Source organism: Macrosteles quadrilineatus, unplaced genomic scaffold (genome assembly GCF_028750875.1).
Source record: "Macrosteles quadrilineatus isolate MER2022 unplaced genomic scaffold, UCM_ALF_1.0 Scaffold_8__2_contigs__length_117827958, whole genome shotgun sequence".
Classification (NCBI taxonomy): domain Eukaryota; kingdom Metazoa; phylum Arthropoda; class Insecta; order Hemiptera; family Cicadellidae; genus Macrosteles; species Macrosteles quadrilineatus.
The window spans coordinates 19,244,846-19,265,187 of record NW_026542601.1 but is presented as its reverse complement, the minus strand read 5'-3'; the positions used below and the strand labels follow the sequence as shown (position 1 = coordinate 19,265,187).

Here is a 20,342-nt window from a genome sequence, read left to right as displayed (position 1 = left end):
TACGGTATAGGGGGTGGGGAGACGACATTCCGGGCACAACCTGCCTCATAACTTCAACAAAATTCATGTTATAAACTCAGGCCTCACCCAACTCACGGGTTCCAGTTTGGTAACGGAGGACATACTTGTCCTCGAGACATTATTGCAGAAATGCATGATCTCAGAACTAAGGGAATTGTATGAACAGTTTTACTTCGTATATATTGATATTATCGGTAAACATCTTGTTCCGTACATAATTAGTGGGCAGCAACGTTTCTCCGTTTCCTTTAACCAATGTTTTTCACAGCTATAGTACCTATTTGGGGGAGAGTCTTGTGTTCGAGTGTGATAAGCAAGGCGAACACACTTTGCATTGGCTTGTAAAGTTAGGACAGGGTACGTTAACTGGTGATTTGAAGGAAAATATAAACGCTGCAGATATCTTCAGTTCTAATTTGCATTTCGTGTTCAAATTTATTTTGATAGTTTAAAATGAAGTTTGTTTTGATGGTCTGTTTCATATTGGTTACGATTCAATGTGCTGGTGCGACTAAATTAACGAACCAGCATTGACCTAAAAAATCGTTCACTTGTCTCCACAGTATATGGGACCAAACCCTAAACCCGTACGGTACAACCACTATATGAGAGCTTGCCTAGATAGTAAACGGAAGTGTGGGTATTTATCCTTAATAATTGTCTAAGATTACCGGTACCATCACCCAGGGCTAGAGAAATACATATACATATATGTATATCTCTAGCCCTGACCATCACCTTTGAGTTGGTGCTCAAAGGTTTGAGTGAAAAATAGCTTGTAAAGCTGTTAACTTTTGTAAATTTGGCAACCCTGGTCGAAATAACCAGCTGATGCATCAACAAAGCAACGCACGCAGTGCATGACGGCCTTGAACGGACAGCTGGCGCGGTTGTTGAACGCTATTGCAATGAACATTGAAAACCGCCTGCCTAGCGACTGTCTGTCAGCTGTCTGGGATAACTATAACATGCAAGATAAACATGTGTTATCATTGGAGTTTAGATACCAACATGAAACAATTGGAGCTAAATTTTTATCCAAATATAAAATAGTTGAATGTCAGAAACGTGTTGATTTGTTTGACACGACCTGGACCTGACTTGATCATCGATATTATTCAATGGTTCGTACAGTCACTTGAGTCAGTACTCTACAATCATTTATCTTAAAGACACTTACCTTAATAAGTTAGTTTAATAATCAATAAAATTGTATTTCATAATTAATTGTAGGTACCATCTTATATGTTTAAATAGAATCCATGCCACAAACACTTAACGCAAGTAAATCCGTAATATTCCTCCCCCCCCCCCCCCGAAACGAATTGGTGAATTTCAATAATTAAAGCACCAACCCCACATCGGGACTTGTCAAGACTTGTTTCATATTCGATACCCCTCTATAAAATACTTTGAAACTGCAAAGTTATCATTGGGGTTTAAACGCGGAAAACATTCCCGGACAACATCCTGTTTATCCACCGCGTGACCATTTCGCATCACGGGGCTAAAACGGAGATAAAAGAAAAGACAAAGGCGAGTCTAAAACTAAATTAGTATAATGACAATAATATATAGAGATCGCTTTAATAAAAAGTAAAAGTTCAAGTTCCTCTGACTTAAAATTAAAAAGGACTGTTTTGAAAAGGGGGAAAAATACAGCTTTAACACATCACATAAGTTTAGTTACCAACTGCATATTACCACAGACAAAAGAATTTAAAAATTGGCTATGCTGGTTTGTAATATTACATACAATCTTCAAAAGATTATTAAATAATCACAGTTTTACTTTTTTCTGGCGACTTATTGTTGCTATAGACAATAATGTTGGTAATTAATTTTATGTCCAAACATTGTGCCAATTTAGTTACATAACGAACACCGACCACACCTTACGTTACTACCTAGGCTCCATTGGGTACCATTACTGAATTAATTATCGGCTTAACCTATCAGACAACTGGTGTAATTTTACTTGTTCTGGGTTTAATTTGAGGTAGAGTCAAATATTGTTCTTTATTTCAACTCAACGGGGCATTTTTAATGTATTGCAATCATCAACTTTATGCTCTTTAAAAATCGAGAAAATGAAATTAACATTAACAAATTTATGTTATTTTTAGTTACTTGTTAAAAAATAAGCCTTCTCCTGTGGCACAAAAAATATTAGTTCCTTTAGCCTACCAATAATCCAAAATTATTCAACTTTCAAATTAAAGCGCGATTCACATTTTACTCAATTATACAACTACAACACTAATTAGTTGCAACTAGTTTCATAAGGAAGTCGTTACTGGGTGGCTAATCACCCATTATATTATCCGAGACTCTTTCCTAGTTAGGGATATCTCTTTAGCTCTGGTAAACTGTTTTAAACTTTCTCATTCTAGTAAAATTATTACAACAAATATTTTTAGGTTACCGGTATGTTATGTTCACGTTAGGTAAATTATTTTTTAAATTACGGTACTAAAAAAATAAACACTGTAAAATAAAAATATATTTCATGTTCACGTTCAATACTACGACGAAGGAAGGTACGATTGATTTTAAAAACTTTTGAAAAAAAATATAAGTTATACATTACGCGCATTTATGTTGTTAAAAAGTTTAAACAACTCAAGTAGGTATAGGTATAATAAGGACTATTTTGTGAATTTTTCTACACAAGGTTACTGGAAAGTCGGATTGTATTTGACATAGGACTTGTTATTTTTTGAATTCAAAACAAGCTATACAATCAGTTGTTTTCAACTAACCACTCTACAATCAACCCTGTGATTAAGAATGAGTTAAAAAGTCTTTCGACAGAAGACCTTGATATATAGAATTATTATAATCTCCTCTTGCTATTGAAATGGACAAATTAAAAACCATAATATTAATGTAGGTGGTAGTAGTAGTAATATTTTGACGTCACTTAATGGGTACCTCAAATAAATAATTTTGACAATTTTAAACTATAAAACTTGAGATAGAAATGCGTAATCTGAGGATATCTATGATACATAGGCCTAGTGATAGCGATTGCTTAGCTTGGTCACTGTTAAACTACTTTATCACCTCTCTCATGTATTGCACAACCTTAATGCAACCGGTATTGCATTAATATCGCCCACCCCACGACCAGACATACACACCCTACAACACTCGAAACAAACACAACATTAACACAAAGAAACACCGACTACAAAAAAACAGCAATACACCCATCAGGTACATATCATTACAATTTATTACCGAAAAATACCAGAACATATAAAATCAACAACCACAATCAACAGCTTCACAAAAAAACTCAAAGAATACTTAATAAACAGACCATATTACAAAACCACAGTACATTGAACAGGACACATACCAACACCTCAAAAAATGAGCAACTTCTTCAAGACCCCTCCAAGAAGGGAAGAAATCTGACGACTTCCCGATCCGAAAATTGTGGCGAGGACTACGTGATTAAAAGCGTTGATTAATTATTAAAAACGTGATTTTAATTTTTCATTGGCTTAACTAATTGCACCTGCTATTACAAAATCTTTAAACTGCAAAACAACAGTGGAAATAAAAAAAAAAACTTTTAATGAGAACAATGCTGATTACATCAAGTAACTTGGTTTCAATGAATGTGTGTCAAAGCTGTCAAATAGATTCATTATTCTATTCTTCTTTAAAGCAACCACAGGTAATCAATAGCAGATATTTATTTTATGCAAAATCTGACTTACAAACGTACACCGTATAAAAAATAAAGTTTACAACTCATGCACCAGTCAGATAATGGATTTCCCAGTACATTTTTGTACATAATTTATTTTCTCTCCATGTCAACAGAAAATCTACCATAAAACCAGGTGTTAAGCTTGGAAACTAAAATTCCAACAAGTTCCACCAGATTTGCACTTTGTCTATAGCCAAACATCCGGGTTTCTTGCAGTGAAAACAAAAACAAGTCAACAATTACAAGGAAATTTTATAAGGAGTGCGTGAATCTTCAAAAGGACCACATACTGACATACTGGTTGTGAGGCCTACTTTTTGTCGCTCGACTCCACCGAATTCCTTTCCTTCAGATCTATTGGACTTCACACCACAACTTTGCACAGCAGTTTTACAATTAAAAATGGTATTCATTAGTTTATTTCACGAGTTATAAAAACGTCAAGGAACAATTACATCTAGAGCCATTATTGTCGAAACCCAACGCCGTAATAGGCTTCATTGTGAGTCACTAACACCTGACCCAACTAATTAATCTTGCCTAAGTGAAGGTGTAAGGTGAAAAGCAGACTTACCTGACACGATGAAAGCCAACTATCATAAATGAGGTATATCCATTGGAATAACACACTAATCCAGTATTTGACACTAAAAACACCACGACATTAGAACAATCGCTTCACACCACCGGGCGAACACCTGAACTTGAACTGAATCGTGTCAAAGTACTGCTATCTCACCTGCGATGGCGGCGGTGGCGAAGTGAACGCGCCTGCGACCTGTCGGACAGGTGAGGAACTGGTAGTTCACCTGTCTGCCGCCGAGGTGGCGACACCTTGCAGCGCTTATAACGCATGCGCACACGACGATTGAGCTGTTGAGAAATGAATATGAACTTGATTTTCATTACTTCATTCCATTCTCATTGACACTAGTAGCATCGCTTTTCGTGTATGCAATTTTTTATTGTGAATAGTTGCAGGACTTTTATACTTACAGTCTACTCACTTTACTAAAACTAGACAATGGACGCGGGTGAAAATATCAAAGGTCGGTAAAGAGTAAAGAGAGTTCGGGGACACTCTGTACACAACTTGTTTCCAACAAACTAGAGTAGTAGTAGTAGGGATACTTGGGAAGTAGTGAAATAACAATGTGTATGTTTTACAGTTACACCAGCATCCATAGCATAGCATACCAGCAACAATGGTCGTTAGTCAATAAAACGCGTTTAAAAAAAAAAAAATGCTTGTAAATATATCTCAACGATATATCGATGATATAGCAATTTTACTTTATACCACTACAGTACAATCTAATATATTACTAGCATTACAAATAATATGCTTTGAATAACAAATCAATTAAAGTAGTTTAAGCCTCTGCTTACGATTTTCTTTCTGAGCAATGCAATCTACTCGATAGAGAAAAATAGGCTACATTGATTATAAAAAAACTCTTTTGAAAATAATGTTATCAACCTGCAACTATATTTTAACTTGTTCTTAACCATGTATAATAACATTAGACATAGGGAATTTTTTCTTTCGTGTCGACGCAAATTTGCAAAAGATTAGCATCACCAAGTCTTCACAACCGTACACAGAACATTGACTACGAGTATATTTTGTCTTGGAAACTTCTTTCTTTGTTGTATATCACTGAAGTCAGATCACGTAGTCCCTGTTATGAGGAAAATCAAGTAAAGTGGATTCTTAACAGACTCTGACGCTCAGTCGTTTATCGGTCGTCTTTGAGAACTCAAAGACGCCAATAACTTTGTAGAGTTTAATTTTATAAATTGGACTCACATCTCTCAACCCGTGCTTTGTACAGAGGCATTTGAACAGCGATAGCTAAATGTCCCCAAAAAAAAACTACTATCACTGGTTATAGACAAAATATAATCATAGTCCGAGAATTTCGTCGGAATAGTTAACATTCCTATTTAGCGATTTCATACTTTCCCAGTAGGTGAAGAGTTGGTAAACCAGGTATCTTGTAAACAGTTAATTTAATATACGATTACAAGTATTAAAACAGTTCAGTAGACTATATCTTAGATTTAAGAGCTTACCTATTCAATCTGGAGGTTGAAATTTAGATAATGAAAAATCGAAGCACTTATTAGCAGTGTGATATTATTTTTGTGGTCTTTAAATAAATCAATTATATGTACTCGGCATTGTTAATGATAAACCACTATCATACATTTTCAAAACTCATTTGTATGACGTTATAGTATCAAAGTGTCCGAACCATCTTTAACTGTTGTTCAAAGATTTATTGCGGACATTTTCCATCACGAATGTAAAATACCCCCGCCGCAGCAAACCTGCAGACTAAGCGAATTTCCATTTGACTGATTGGATTTACACTGAAATGTCTACTTAAAAATATAGCATTTATTCCCGATTTAAATAGAATTAGTTTAACAAGTACTTAGGTTTGCTGCATCAGGGAGGGTAAAACTGTTTTTTTTGTAAAATGTTAATATTTAGTAAGGAATAAAAACATTTTCCAAATTTGATCAAAATATGTTCATAAACAAGCAAACTACAACAGTTTACTAATTCTCCATAAGAATAACATGGGAATTTTAAATTTACAATTTTTTGGAAATTTCTCCGTAACCATTAGGCGCATAATAACGCTTCAATATACTAAATTATTTGTTTTTTTAAGCTCTACAAAATGGTTTGGAAATAAATTGCTAAATTTTATGTTTTTTGGGTCAAAAATGGGAAAAACCTATTTTTACCCCATAAAACCCCCCGTAAACACCCGTTCCCATGGTCCGATCATGCTGGATCGCGAACTCGTTCGAATAAACGTAGGTTTACACGTTTGTACCAAATTTCATCAAAATCGGATCATTTTTGCTCGAGTTATCGTGCTGACGGACACACACATATATATATATATATATATATGAATTTGAACGGATGGTGTTTTTGGACTCTAGGGACCTCAAAACGAAAAAAAAATTGGTCCCGCGTCCAGGTCTTACCATGAGTACTACGGTAATAGATTATTCCCTATGGGAAATTCGCTAAAAAAAACAATACACAACGTTTCGGGATTGGAATCTGATCCCGTCCTCAGGTAAACAAAACTTAACTAACACATTACAACTAAAAATACACAAACACCCAACCTAAGTTGGAATACACTACAGAGGGTAGCAGTAAAATATGCACTATATAGCGGTCAAGTCATGATACAACATGCAAATAATAACCAATTACAAAACACTATAATCTATAAAAGGTGTAACGTAATGAACAATGAACTTTAAACAAAGCATCTTTAACTGATGAAAAAATCTTGCCATCTATGATAGTTCAATTTGGCTCACGAATTTATCCTCAATCAGTGGTCCACATACTGACCCATATCCTGCAGTTAATCACATTTCCTTTGTGTGTTGTTTTGATAGATGTACAAGCGTTGTTATAGTACAGATACCTATTTCGCCAACGGCAAACATGGTACCTTTGATGTTAGCTGTACACTGTGTAATGTACTTCTCGTGGCATAGCAAGCATTACAGTTCCAGGCTATATGTTTGAATACAAATATATTAGACAGAACAATTTATACATTTTTAAAATATAATGTTTTGATTTTAAAACCATCACAGAGTAGGTTACGCGCTAGACGTAAATCTTTTATATGAGTTTTCAATTTGTTTTACTATTACCTAATACATCGATTTATTACCAGAATTAAAGTAATATGGTATAAATAGCATAGACATAGTTATATTTTGTGTGGCAGCGTCTAAATGTTTTATATTGGTCAAAAATTAATGTTAGAATTCAACGGACTAGAAGTAAAATATTTTTTATTAAAGAGACTAAGTGAAACAAAATAGATGTGGAATTTTTCATTCGAATAAACTTAGAAAATGTTACTAACAATTTAGCAATTAACTTGCTGAAAAATATGGAGTACGATTTAAATTTTAGATGACTATCAAAACCTATTTGTTCATGGTGTTTGTGAACTTGTATTTTAAACAAAGATATCTTACGTTAAGTTAATTTGTTTAACGACACCAGTTATTTATAACAAGAAATACACTTTTTAGCCATTGTAACACAACAAATGTCACTGAAACTAACAGAAGGAATACGCAATTGCTATTATAATTTATTGTAAGAATCTGTTGAGTAATAAACTTATTAACGTTACTCTAAATTATCCTAATGAGATATCATATAGTGTTGGCTACTCTTATAAAAAAAATGTTTATGAGTATAACCTTTTTTGTGCCAAACGTGCGCGTCTAGTGAAACTTATCTAATTTAAAGAAGAAGTTGGCAAACTCGTTAAATAAAGATAAGTGGAAGTTTCCAAAACTTGGTAAACTGCCTCAGTTGCTGAAAACTAGTTTCACTATTTATAGACTTTAACTCCTTTCTGGCGATATATTATATTGGTAATATGTAGTACTCTTTCTAGCATAGTATTTTTTCACAAATATAAACACAGTAGGTCTATGATAAAAATTAATGTATCTCGTTGATGGAGCCATGTTAAAAATAAAACATGATATATATTATATTATACATAGCTTTATTTTTAGCTGAGAAGTAACCGTGCTCGTATTTAAATCTGAAGGTCGTCGGTTCGATTCCAAGAGAACCAGATTCTATTTGTCATTGACGTCACGACCATACACCAGCAGAAAACAACTTTAATTGTCTTACGTTAATCTGCCATTATAAAACCTCAAATAAGATCATAATCAAGAGTATTTACTTACACTGTAGGGGTTCAACCTGTTCCTAAAAAACGAGCATATGAAATAATAAAATGACGTGGTGCAACATTTTAATGATATATAAAATAAATACAATAGAAAACGTGTACCATTATATTATTAAATTAAGATAAGTTCATTGAGTGCTAGTGAAGGAAACTGTATTTTTGTGTATTCAATCAAATACTAAAAATGTTGCAGGTATACAGAGCGAAAATCATAATTAGACTCAAATAATCATATTTTACTGGTTGCATCAAATATACAATATACGTTAAAGTTAAATAATAATTAGTTATACAAATGTTAGCTAAGTTAGTCAAAGTTTAAGTGACGTAAAAATAATATTCAAGCATGTTCACCCAACATCTAGATGGAGTTTACAACTCCTGTTTACATCACATCACATTTGGAACTTGTTGACTTCGTAACTTTCGTCTACCAAACCCTAGCATCAAGATACATATCAGGTTTAAGGAAAACTTCACAAAAATTGGAGGTAAGGCATTGTACTGCTTTATTCTTCCCTTAGTTGTATTGAATTAAATAATGGTGCAGCACATGAAACAAATAGTAATGCAGTAAAATATTCTACAGCTTTAGACCTCATAAAATCAATAAATTGCATACATCTGTTATTAAATAATTTAACTTTACCATAAGCTGTTGATTTAAATGTTGTTAATATATTACTTTGTTTACATTTTTATTGAATATAACATAGTAAATACAAGTAAATTTATCCAACATGAGCTTATCACCTTCGAATTGTTCAGTTGAGAAAATATTAATTTCCAATGCAGGGAAAGTTTTGTTCCAAAGATATTTTTACACTTGTGTTTTAGTTTTTTGAGTCTCGTAGAAAATCGTGATAAACTTAATCAAGCGTAACTCTAAATGGTTTTAATCTATGCTTTGTAAAAATAATACTCTATTGGGTGCGTATATTTCTTTACAAGTTAAAAGCAAACTATTTTAGTTAATTAGCAAAATGTTATTTATATAAACACTTATGTTTTTATGTACATTGCTATTTTGGAAATAATTTGTATCTTAGATCCTAGTAATTAAATTGTAATTGATTTAGTTACTTGTGGATAAATAAATATTTATTATAATCATTTGCTAGCAAAGCCATTTCTTAATATTTTAGTAATAAAATCGTTAGTCAATAACAAGATTACAATATCGCACGACTAATCCTACACTAATCTCCATTATACTTGGGACCTTCGTATGGTAACCATAATTTTAAGTATTGCAATATTAAAAAATATTAGTTATTATTAGAAAGTATTAAAAAGTATGCACATATAACCATTATTTTACACCAAAAACCTTTATTTCTTTTCTGCAAAGGAATTTTAAAGCAAATAATAAATATAATCAAACAAATCCGACCAGTAGTTAAAGCATGATTGAACTTCTAACAAACAAACAAACAAACAAACAAACAAACAAACACACAAACTTTCACATTTATAATATTAGTAAGATAACCACAAATGAACACTACACATTGTTAAGTATTCAATTATACAACAAACAATTACTTGGATTTTTGATAGTTTTTTAATTTTCAGTTATAATTGAGGGATGAAACTAATCCTTAGTAAACAAGGACTTTACTTTGCTTATTGGGGAAAAAGTAGAACTGTTTATTGTTTGTCAAAACAATTCTTAGCATTGGAAGAGTTTAAAACCGTTTACATTAAAAAAGTTCCAACATTTTAAATATTTAAGTAGTTGTAAATGATTAATTACTCTTTAATTATTTTAAAACACAATGTAGAGGTTCTTTCCAGAAGTTGGAAATTAATAATAATAACATAATGTTCAATGTTTGTTTTCAGTCTGGATTCAAGCAACATTTCATCTAAATTTAAACCCTTCCTTAATTAAAAACGTGACTAATGCATAAATATAATTTTCATTCGTATTTCAGACGTTCTGCGGGAAACACTTATTTAAAATGATTTTTAACGATGTTTAGTTTAGTCTTTAAGACATTTAAATTCAATTTTAATTCCCTTTCTAATATAGTAAGCTTTAATTTAATATATTCTTTTATACACAACAGATACATAAAATCAAATTAATCAACCTTGACCTCCTTTAATATATTTACTATAGATAATAATCTACTTACGGTAGGTAAAACTCGACCGGACGACATTAGGCCTACAAATGACGTGTAAATAGCATGCTAAAACGTCCTATGTTTTTGTATATATGTGGTTCCTGTAAATAGTCGACAAGCATCTCTCGATGTGAAAATTTCTACATACAAAAATGCTGCTGAAGATGAGCCGTATTAGGCTCGAAACATGTACAGCGTATTATCTACAATTGACACATACTGGCATACGTAAGTAGATTATTATCTATAGTAAATAGATACGTCAAAAGCATTATAGTATGACAAGGTTACATTACGAGTTTAATTTAATATAAATAACACCAGTTTGATCCTACAAGTAATTAACCAATACTACTAAAACTCGTATTTCGGGGACTTTATCCTTTTGCTACTTAGAATACTATTTTTAAACTCAATAATGTAAAGTAATAATATCCCGCAACTTTAGAAAAGTATTATAGGAGCCAAATAAAAACCAGATTTAATTTAAAAGAAACCAGCTATTTCGTTTACACTGGATATAATGGGAAGTGTTTTCCCCAAGTTCTTGAAAAAATTGGAACAGCGAATGGACTGAGGGAGAGGCAAAAATCAGTTCCTTTTAAGAAGAATGTAAAGTATTTATTACATTTTGTAAAACAGTTATAAGATAATTATTATTTACACTGCGTTTAAAAATCTTTTCTCAGTATATTTTTTTTAAATTGCATGAAATAGATTTTGTTAACGTTTAAGTGTTTTGTAAACTTTTATTACGAAATTCGTAATGAAAAAAATAACTTGTTGAGCGACAAGGGGTGCATTTAGTACTAATAAAGTTTAACTAAAAAGAACCCATAAGACTGTAGATTCCCAATGATGTAATTGTTCACTAGAATCTCTCTATGTAAAGTCAATATACACAAATTAGTGTTATAAATAATCAATCCGTGTTATAAAAACAAGACTTAATCTGAAAGATAAGAAGGTATTTAAATACAACTAATAATCCACGACTTGGAAAAATAAACATTTTTGTGAAAAGGGTGAGACTGTGACATCACAATTAGTTAATTCGCATAAATAGATTATGTAAATTCAACCATTATAGCTGAGAGTCATGTTCGAGTCTGAACTTAGGGGTGAAGCTTAAATGGTGTAGTTGTAAACCTAGCAATAACGAACACACATGACTTCATAAATAACACAACCCTTTTTATGGTGTGAGTAATGGGTGGTAGTTATTATTTCAAAGCTAACGGTTTGATTTACCAAAACGTATAATGAACTAGCTGCTGTACCCGTGCTTCAACGGGAAGAAAAATCAGTTTCATAATCATTGAAAAAGATTTAGAAGAAAATAATCAATCATAAAGTTTTATGTTATATATTTTATTTCTTTGGATCAGCTGTCTGAAAAGTTGTGAAATTAGCATTTGACAGTTCTGGTTGTTTACATTTAAATGTCAACGCAAATTTAAACATTGTGAATTTTCTCATGATTCTATGGAGACCAATTAATATTAACATATGAAAACATCGCCTCAAACTTTGGTTATCCGAGGGTTGAAGCCCGAGAGGAACTCAGGGAAGTGAATAGACCTATGACATTCCTAGATATTTGGACCATTTTTGGGCTTAATTTTGGCTGTATCGGTTTAATATTTTGGTCATGACACCTGCCCAGACAGACACTCAATTTTATAATATTATAGGTAGATAGATTTAACAGTTCTAAAATCTAATAATCAAAAAGTGTATAGGTCGAAAATAATGACGTGCCGTATGCAATTCTTATTTACTGTTTTTACACATAGATCTGAAATTACAATGTCCATGTCCAATAGCTTGATACAAGTCCGATTCCAATATTTATCTTTCAGTTAGTAATTGAACAAACTGAAAATCTGGACGTTGCAAAATTTGTGATGGAAGGATATAGTTTTCAGTTTGAACCCTTTCCAAAAGTTAGCATAAATTTGTCAAGTTAAACCATTAGGAAAACTGCTGACACTTTCACAATTAATGAATAAACTACGTCTCGTAATCTTAGTCTTATAGAAGATACATCGTTAATGTTGCCATTATTTCTCAACTAAAACATGTAAGTGAATTTAAATGGAAAATAAATCGGAGATAAGTTCTACTTTTACTGTCTCTTATAAAACCAACTTTAGTTGTTTACTTATTAGTTATGATTGTAGCTCAGAATTTTATGCTGCATTTGGAAATATAAGATAAAGCCTCTATGAATTTGTTAAATACACACGATCTCCTAAGAATCAACTCTTTACACTGTTTCTTTTATTACAAATATATGGAAAAGTACCTGGCAATAGATAATATTTACTTAGAGAAATGAGATATCATTGTGAAATTCAAGAGTTCTCATTGAAAGGGATAATTAATTGAATTTTTTATAATTATATATACTTTTATTTCACCACAAAACTGTAATAGTGTTGGAATCTGAATTACATATTTAAATACATCCATCTTAAAGACAAACTTACTTCACCTTGTGGATTAAACATTCATTGGATTATACTAAGTCCCGGTGCTCCCGATGTCATTAAAATTTCAAACAATTGCGTTTGAGCCTGATATGTGTAAAATCCCTTGGCGAATAAGCTTATACAAACTAAGCTTAAGTGGTAATGGGTTTAAAACTGTTAGGTGTAATGTGTTAAATATTGAAATGCTAGTAAGGAGAATTAGTTTATATTTTAGTTTTGTTTTTGATAAATCTTAAATGAACGGGCAAGGAATATAATTTGTCATTGCAGTAACTATTTACTGAAGCAATATACATTTTGTGATTCTATCTTATCAAAAGTAGTTTCCTCTGCTACAACGTAAGCTGAAGGTATACAACAAGTGTTTAATAAATATACTAAGGGACGAAGAGTTGTTTACATAATGAAAACAACAATAATTTATCCGCCTGTAATGATGGAGTAAACGGCATAATCTATGAATAAAATTATCTTTAACTTTATAGGTCTACAGTAATTAGCAGTTTCCTTAAATTGATAATTATATTACTGTCCATACAAAGCTTAAAGTTAACCTTTCCCCCGTAAATTTCCTAATGACATCCCTTAACCATTATCGAAATTAAATATTAATAAAATAAACTACACTATAAAATACCATCCTCTACCACCTTCGTCAATGTCAGAAACAACATTAAGATTTTCTTTTTATAACTAAACAATTTCGTTGTACCAGAATCCCTTAGATTTTTAATAATAAAATCATTTAAATTTGTAGTTCTGCGTTTAGTAAAAATTCCTTTATTAAACGCAGATGTAGTCCTTGGACCAAGAAAAATATTTAATAATGTAATGCCACATTCGAACTTGTTAAAATTGACGCGTTTATTTGATATACAGACGGGGCAGTTCATAGTTATTAATAGAAATTCCTATTTCGAGGTTATCTTTCTTATGAATTGTACTTGTTACTCGTTGCTTCCATAGTTATGTCACTAATTTACTCAACTAGTAATACATTTCTTCGGGATTTATAGAATTAATGTATACAAGGTTTACGTTATTTTGAAAAAAAGAAAACAAACAAAGAACACTGGCTTGTAGTTTATTAACATGTAACTGCACGAAAATAATTACTTCATCGCCTTTAGCGTTGTTTGTACAGAGATAATTGCTTGTTAAGTTGGCAATATAATTAAAATTGAAATGGAACTTTTTAATAACGAACATCATATATTATCAAAAAAGAGATTTAAACTTTGGAAACAAGTCTTATATATTGTCGTTCAAATATTTACAATTAAAGTTCTGTATTGGATTGTTAATTCTACATTATTAATAGAATATGATAGGTACGGATACCATAATAGGCTGTATCAGGAAAGGTTCATTTACCTAAGATCATGCTTCTTTTATAATACATCAAAAAAGTTTTGTTTACTTAAAAAAAAGAAAAACTCTCCTTTTTTATTGTAATAACCATTATTACCATCATTAGTTTGATTAATTGAACGTTTAGCTTACTTATTGATTTTAATATTTACATTTATATGAACACAAGATAATTTAAGCAAATCCAAACTTTAATGTCACTTCCTTCAGCCATTGCAATAATATTAGTAGAATGGCATGCAGACGAAGCATAGGCAAAAATTTACCAAACTTAAGTAATTTGTAACTAGAGCGATTAAATACTAAGTACACTTCTTGCTAACTTTTTATTTGTTTGCACAGTGTTGTTTGACACTCTTGTTGGACACTAAGAGGAAATTACGTTTCAAGGCTCAGTTGTCAATGAAATGGCTGGGGATTTCTCAATTTAACGGAATGAGATACTGGAATTCGAACGACTTTCTAGTTTAAAACCTTTACATTCAAGGAGAATTGAACACACACTAAAAATTATCTCCTTCATCAATAATCATTTGCCAATATCCACTTTGGCTTTTAAATGAGGGGTATATTTAGATATCAAAATAACAGTTGCAAATAGGCATAACTTCTTATATATCACGGTCTTTTTGCTGTCCAACTAACAATCATGTTTGTAAATTAAACTAGTTTTTGGATATATCAGTGTGATTTAGATGCATTGTTTCAAATATGTGATAACACTGTAATGACATTGCATTTGAAACTGTCTCTGTAAATGGTTGAACAATTAATACTGATGTTAGGTAAAAACCAAAAGATCAATTTTCTTTCAAAACTACACCATTATTTAAAAAACTCAATTCAATAGATTATCTACATAACAATAGTAATTCGGTCCCGGGCCTAGGTCTTATCGTGCCACCTACAGTAATAGCTATAGGGAAATTTGCTAAAATAGTACAGTAATTCAGTGTTAATTAAATTTGTAATTTATCTCAAATTGAAGTAAAATATGAATTGTAAATTATAATATACGGTAAATTTACATTTAATACCAGTGTAACTTTTAAAATAAGGCTAAAAGTAGCCTTATTTTAAAAGTTACACTGGCATTAAAGTAAATTTACCGTATATTATAATTCACAATTCATATTTTACTTCAATTTGAGATCAATTACCACTTGGGTTAACACTGGACTACTATTTTTTAACTTTAAGTTGTTATAAAAAGATATAATGTTTGTATGCTTTAACTATTATAATAAAACATCTCATACATGTATTAGCAGATGAGTTTTGCATCATCTTTCACCGTAGCATTTGCTACTTTCCTGGCATTCGTTGATGTAAGTATGACACCAAACATTATAGCCCCATGTTTGATAGTTTTTACTGTCTTATTTTCCAATCTATTTTCAGGTGATATCGATATTTAAATAATTAATTTGATTCTTAGATTTCCTGTCGCATACATTCGAGTTTTGAAACTACTGTATAATGCTTTTCCATTATTAGAATTTTTCATTTTTTCCATCCCTAATAACATTACTATAGTTTTAAGTTTTTCATGGCAGTTTAGTAAAACAAATATTTCAACAAAAAAAGAAAACCCTATTTTTTAGTAACATCACTGCTCAGGGGCTAAACATTAATTTTAATATAACATTTCAAGTTATGGTAATCATAAATTATTTGACCAATTTGTATCTGTATTCAATACTATATAGATATCTTAAACAGTCGTTCAAATGAATATTGTTCTGCTGTCTGTTTAGTTCACAACAATACAAGAGCCCATGGACGGAGGAAGTGACGGACGTAAGGAGTATCCTTGGGGTGTACGTGGTGAACAATGAACAGGAATGAAACTTAGTTGAATAAGAAAGCATATCTATATATTAATAGGCAAGCATGTTTCTTTAAAACATTTTTGCTCAGCTCGTGTGCAACGCAGGGAAAATCTATGCATACTGTTAGAAATCACATTATTAGCCAGTACCGCATGTATGTTTATAGTATGTATTTAAATCAAAGATTGTTTGAAGTGTTCATCCTTTCCACCTTAATAATGTTGTCGTTCGTTGTTCACTAATACCTTTACTGCCATTGAACAAGTCTCTTAATGCTCGTAATTTAAATTAGTTTTACTTCTCTGGTAGTTAAAATATTGGTATTTTTTCTACGATTGTCGTTGAATATATCATATAATCGAATGGTAAATAGGTGGTAAATATTAATCAGAGTGCCTTATCATTTAATGAAAATCAGACCTGTATGACCTGAATGTGTAGTTATGGCTCTTACTTTTGACATAAGTCAATTTACAATTATCTAATTTAAAATTTCTTTCTACGCATAAAGTAAATAATTTATGTTTTTGGCACAATTTAGTTGAGTAATTTAAGGATTTAACGAATGACATGAATAATTAACAATGCGTTAAAATCATTATCTGTTTTTAGTATTGACTATTGTTCGTGAGGGGCATTAAAATAGATGCAATTTTTCTTTTGTCAAAAGTAAAAACCATAACTAATTAATATAATATATTTATGTGGTCTGATTCACATTATTACAATACTTATAACTTTCAACTGTAGCTTTGAGAGTCTTGTTCAATCACAGTAAAGGTAATAGATAGCGACCATATTGAAATTTAACGCTCTATTGTAGCCTTGTTTTACAAAATTAACTAATATTTAAGTAAGTTTACTGTTAAATTATAATTTTTAATGAATATTTTACTTCTTTTTTAAATCAATGACGAAAAGAATGAGCACTAAGCACTACCCTACTATTTGCAATTTGTATTTGTATAAAGACTATGCAATTTATTTAGATGCGCCCTAACTATTATGATACATCCCCTAGTACATCTAGTTAATGTTTGGTCAATTTCAGATGAATTTCGCATCAGCCTTCATCGTGGCACTTGCTTCCTTTATGGCATTCATCGATGTAAGTATGCCACTTACTTGTTAACACTGTATTTGATAATATTTTCTGAATTCTGCTAAATCTTTTTAAGGATGACGTCAATAAATAAAATCTTAAATTGATTCTAAGCATCCATGTCTTTTCAGTAAATTTCTTAAACTACTGTTTTATGCATTCCTACCATTTGGGTTTTGAATGTTAACCACTTTAATGTGTAGCAGTATTCAATCCAGTAATATAGATAGCTTAAACATAATGAAGATAAAGTTAATATTTTTGTTATATCTGTTTAGTTGACGATTGGCAGCCCTGAGCACAAGGAAGGATGTACATGTGGCCAACATAAGGGATGAGCTTGGGTTAACGTGACTAATTATAAATAGAAATAAATCTTTATGAAATAACTAAGCATATTTTCATTAAATCCTTTTGTGTTATCAAATTAACTGATACAGGTATACCTATCTATCTATATAAATAAAATTAGAGTTTTGTCTGTACATTGCTCAGAATCATAAATTTTTTGGTTATTTTTACGTTTTATACATTAAAGAAGCCGAAACAAGTCTCATCTAAATTTCTGTCTGTCTGTCTGTAACACTCAAGATGGCATTTTATGCAATCTTCTCCAGGAAAACGAGAGTACCTATCAAGATCCAAGTCATTTTAATGTATTCACTGGATTGGTGAGAGTGTCTTTAGCCATTAAAATATGGCCTCAATACTTTGTAAATAAAATTACGGACGTTCAAAAATGCAGTTTTGTGCGATCTTTGTCAAGTTTTCGTCCAATTTTTATCACATAATCATCTATGAAATAACGAATAGCTGTTCGGATCAAGATTATTTTTTCTAGCTGTCACTAGTAGTAATATGTTTACAAATGTTGTTTACAAATACCGCAACCATTTCCGATACTTTGTAGATGTAGTCCTTGGACTAAGAAAAAAAGATTAATAATATGATGCCACATTCGAACTTGTTAAATATTGATGCGTTTATATAATATAAAAAGGAAGCAGTTCATAGTCATTTATTGAAATTCCTTATTTCGAGGTTATCTTTCTTATGAATTGTACTTGTTACTCGTGTTGCTTCCATAGTTGTTTCACTAATGCATGACCAATGAGTAGGCAGTCATGTGGTTTAAGTATTTTCAATCATAAACTAATGTTGTAAGAGCTTATTTTGGCACAAGATACTTTTATTTGTCATTGGAGAAATAATTAATCCCTCTAATAAGGAGTAAACTTGAGGCAATAGCCCTGAGCCAAACCGTTTCTTAAAACACTCGTTTAAAATGTAAACATTAAAAAGTGCAGAGGAAATTAAATAAGAAAATTGGAGTTTTAAATTCTAATGTGGAAAATATATCTTACGAGCGTAAACTTTCTTCGGGAATAAATCCCCGAATTGATGTATAAAGTGCTGACGTTATTCTAAAAAAAAACACAAAAAAAACACTGGCTTGCAGTTTATTAACATGCAACTGCACGACAATAATTACTTCATCGCCTTTAGCGATGTTTTGTACAAAGATAATTACTTGTTAAGTTGGCAATATAATTAAAAGTGAAATGGAACTTTTTAATAACAAACATCATATATTATCAAATACTCCCGCCGCAGCAAACCTGCAGACTAAGCGAATTTCCATCTACACATCTGGAATTCCACTAAATTATTCCCTTAAAATTGTCAGATTTATTTCCTATTAAATATATCATTAATATAATGAGTACCGGTACTTAGGTTTGCTGCTACAGGGAAGAAAATAGGGGGTTTTTATTGAAATATTAATAGCTTAGTGTGAAGTAAACAAAATTTCAAAATTTCATTAAGATAAGTCCATAGATAAGCAAGCTACAACACTGTATTTATTCTCCATAAGAATAACATGGTAATTTTAAATTTACACTGTTTTGCGATTTTTCCGTAACCGTTAGGCATGCAACAATGCTTCAATATACTAAATTATTTGTTTTTTGGAGCTCTACAAAATGGTTTAGAAAGAAATTGCAAAATTTTATGTTTTCAGGGTGAAGAATTAGAAAAACCCATTTTTACCCCATAAAACCCCCCATAAACCCCTGTTCCCATAGTCCGATCATGCTGGTTCGCGAACTCGTTCGAATAAATGTAGGTTTACACGTTTATACCAAATTTCATCAAAATCGGATCATTTTTGCTCGAGTTATCGCGCTAACGGACACATATATAAATAAATAAATAAATATATATATATATATATACATATATATATATATACATATATATATATATATATATATATATATGAATTTGAACGGATGGTGTTTTTGGCCTCTGGGGACCTCAAAACGAAAAACTAAATCGGTCCCGGGTCCAGGTCTTACCATGAGACCTACGGTAATAGCTTATTCCCTATATGGGAAATTCGCTAAAAGGAGATTGAAACTTTGGAGACAAGTCTTCTATATTGAAGTTTAAATATTTACAATAAAGTTCTGTTATTGATAGTCAATTCTACAGATACCACAATAGACTGTTTTGGAATAGATTCTTTTTTCGAGATTATGCTTTTTTCATGATAAAAAATTTGTAAAAATAACCCTCCCTTTTTATTGTAATTATTACCATCATTAGATTGATTAAATTTAACGTTTAGCTTACTTATCGATTGTAATATTTATATTTATGTTTATATTTATATGAGCATACGATAATGCAAATATAAACTTTAATGTTACTTCTTCAGCCATTGTGATAATATTAGTCGAATGGCATGCAAACGAAGCATAAGCAAAAATTTACCAAACTTAAGTAATTTGTAATTAAAGCGATTAAATACTAAGTACATGTACACTTCTTGCTAACTCTTTATGTGTTTGCATAGTGTTGTTTAACATTAAGTTGAAGCTCTTAT

At 31.2% G+C, this 20,342-nt stretch overlaps 1 protein-coding gene and 1 long non-coding RNA gene across 2 annotated transcripts in view; one reads left to right on the top strand and one right to left on the bottom strand.

Annotated features, from left to right (window-relative positions):
* The window catches only part of LOC129001344 (myosin-VIIa), a 70,679-nt gene extending 66,244 nt beyond the window's left edge, over window positions 1-4,435 (bottom strand). Inside the window, exon 1 of the mRNA XM_054428624.1 lies at window positions 4,320-4,435. The gene's annotated coding sequence lies outside the window, so the exon portion shown is untranslated. The remainder of the gene's footprint in view (window positions 1-4,319) is intronic.
* Window positions 4,436-17,353: 12,918 nt separating this feature from the next.
* Window positions 17,354-17,841, top strand: LOC129001374 (uncharacterized). The gene is made up of 2 exons (XR_008491444.1): window positions 17,354-17,458; window positions 17,731-17,841. It is a non-coding gene; the product is annotated as an uncharacterized LOC129001374 (long non-coding RNA).
* Window positions 17,842-20,342: the final 2,501 nt, after the last annotated feature.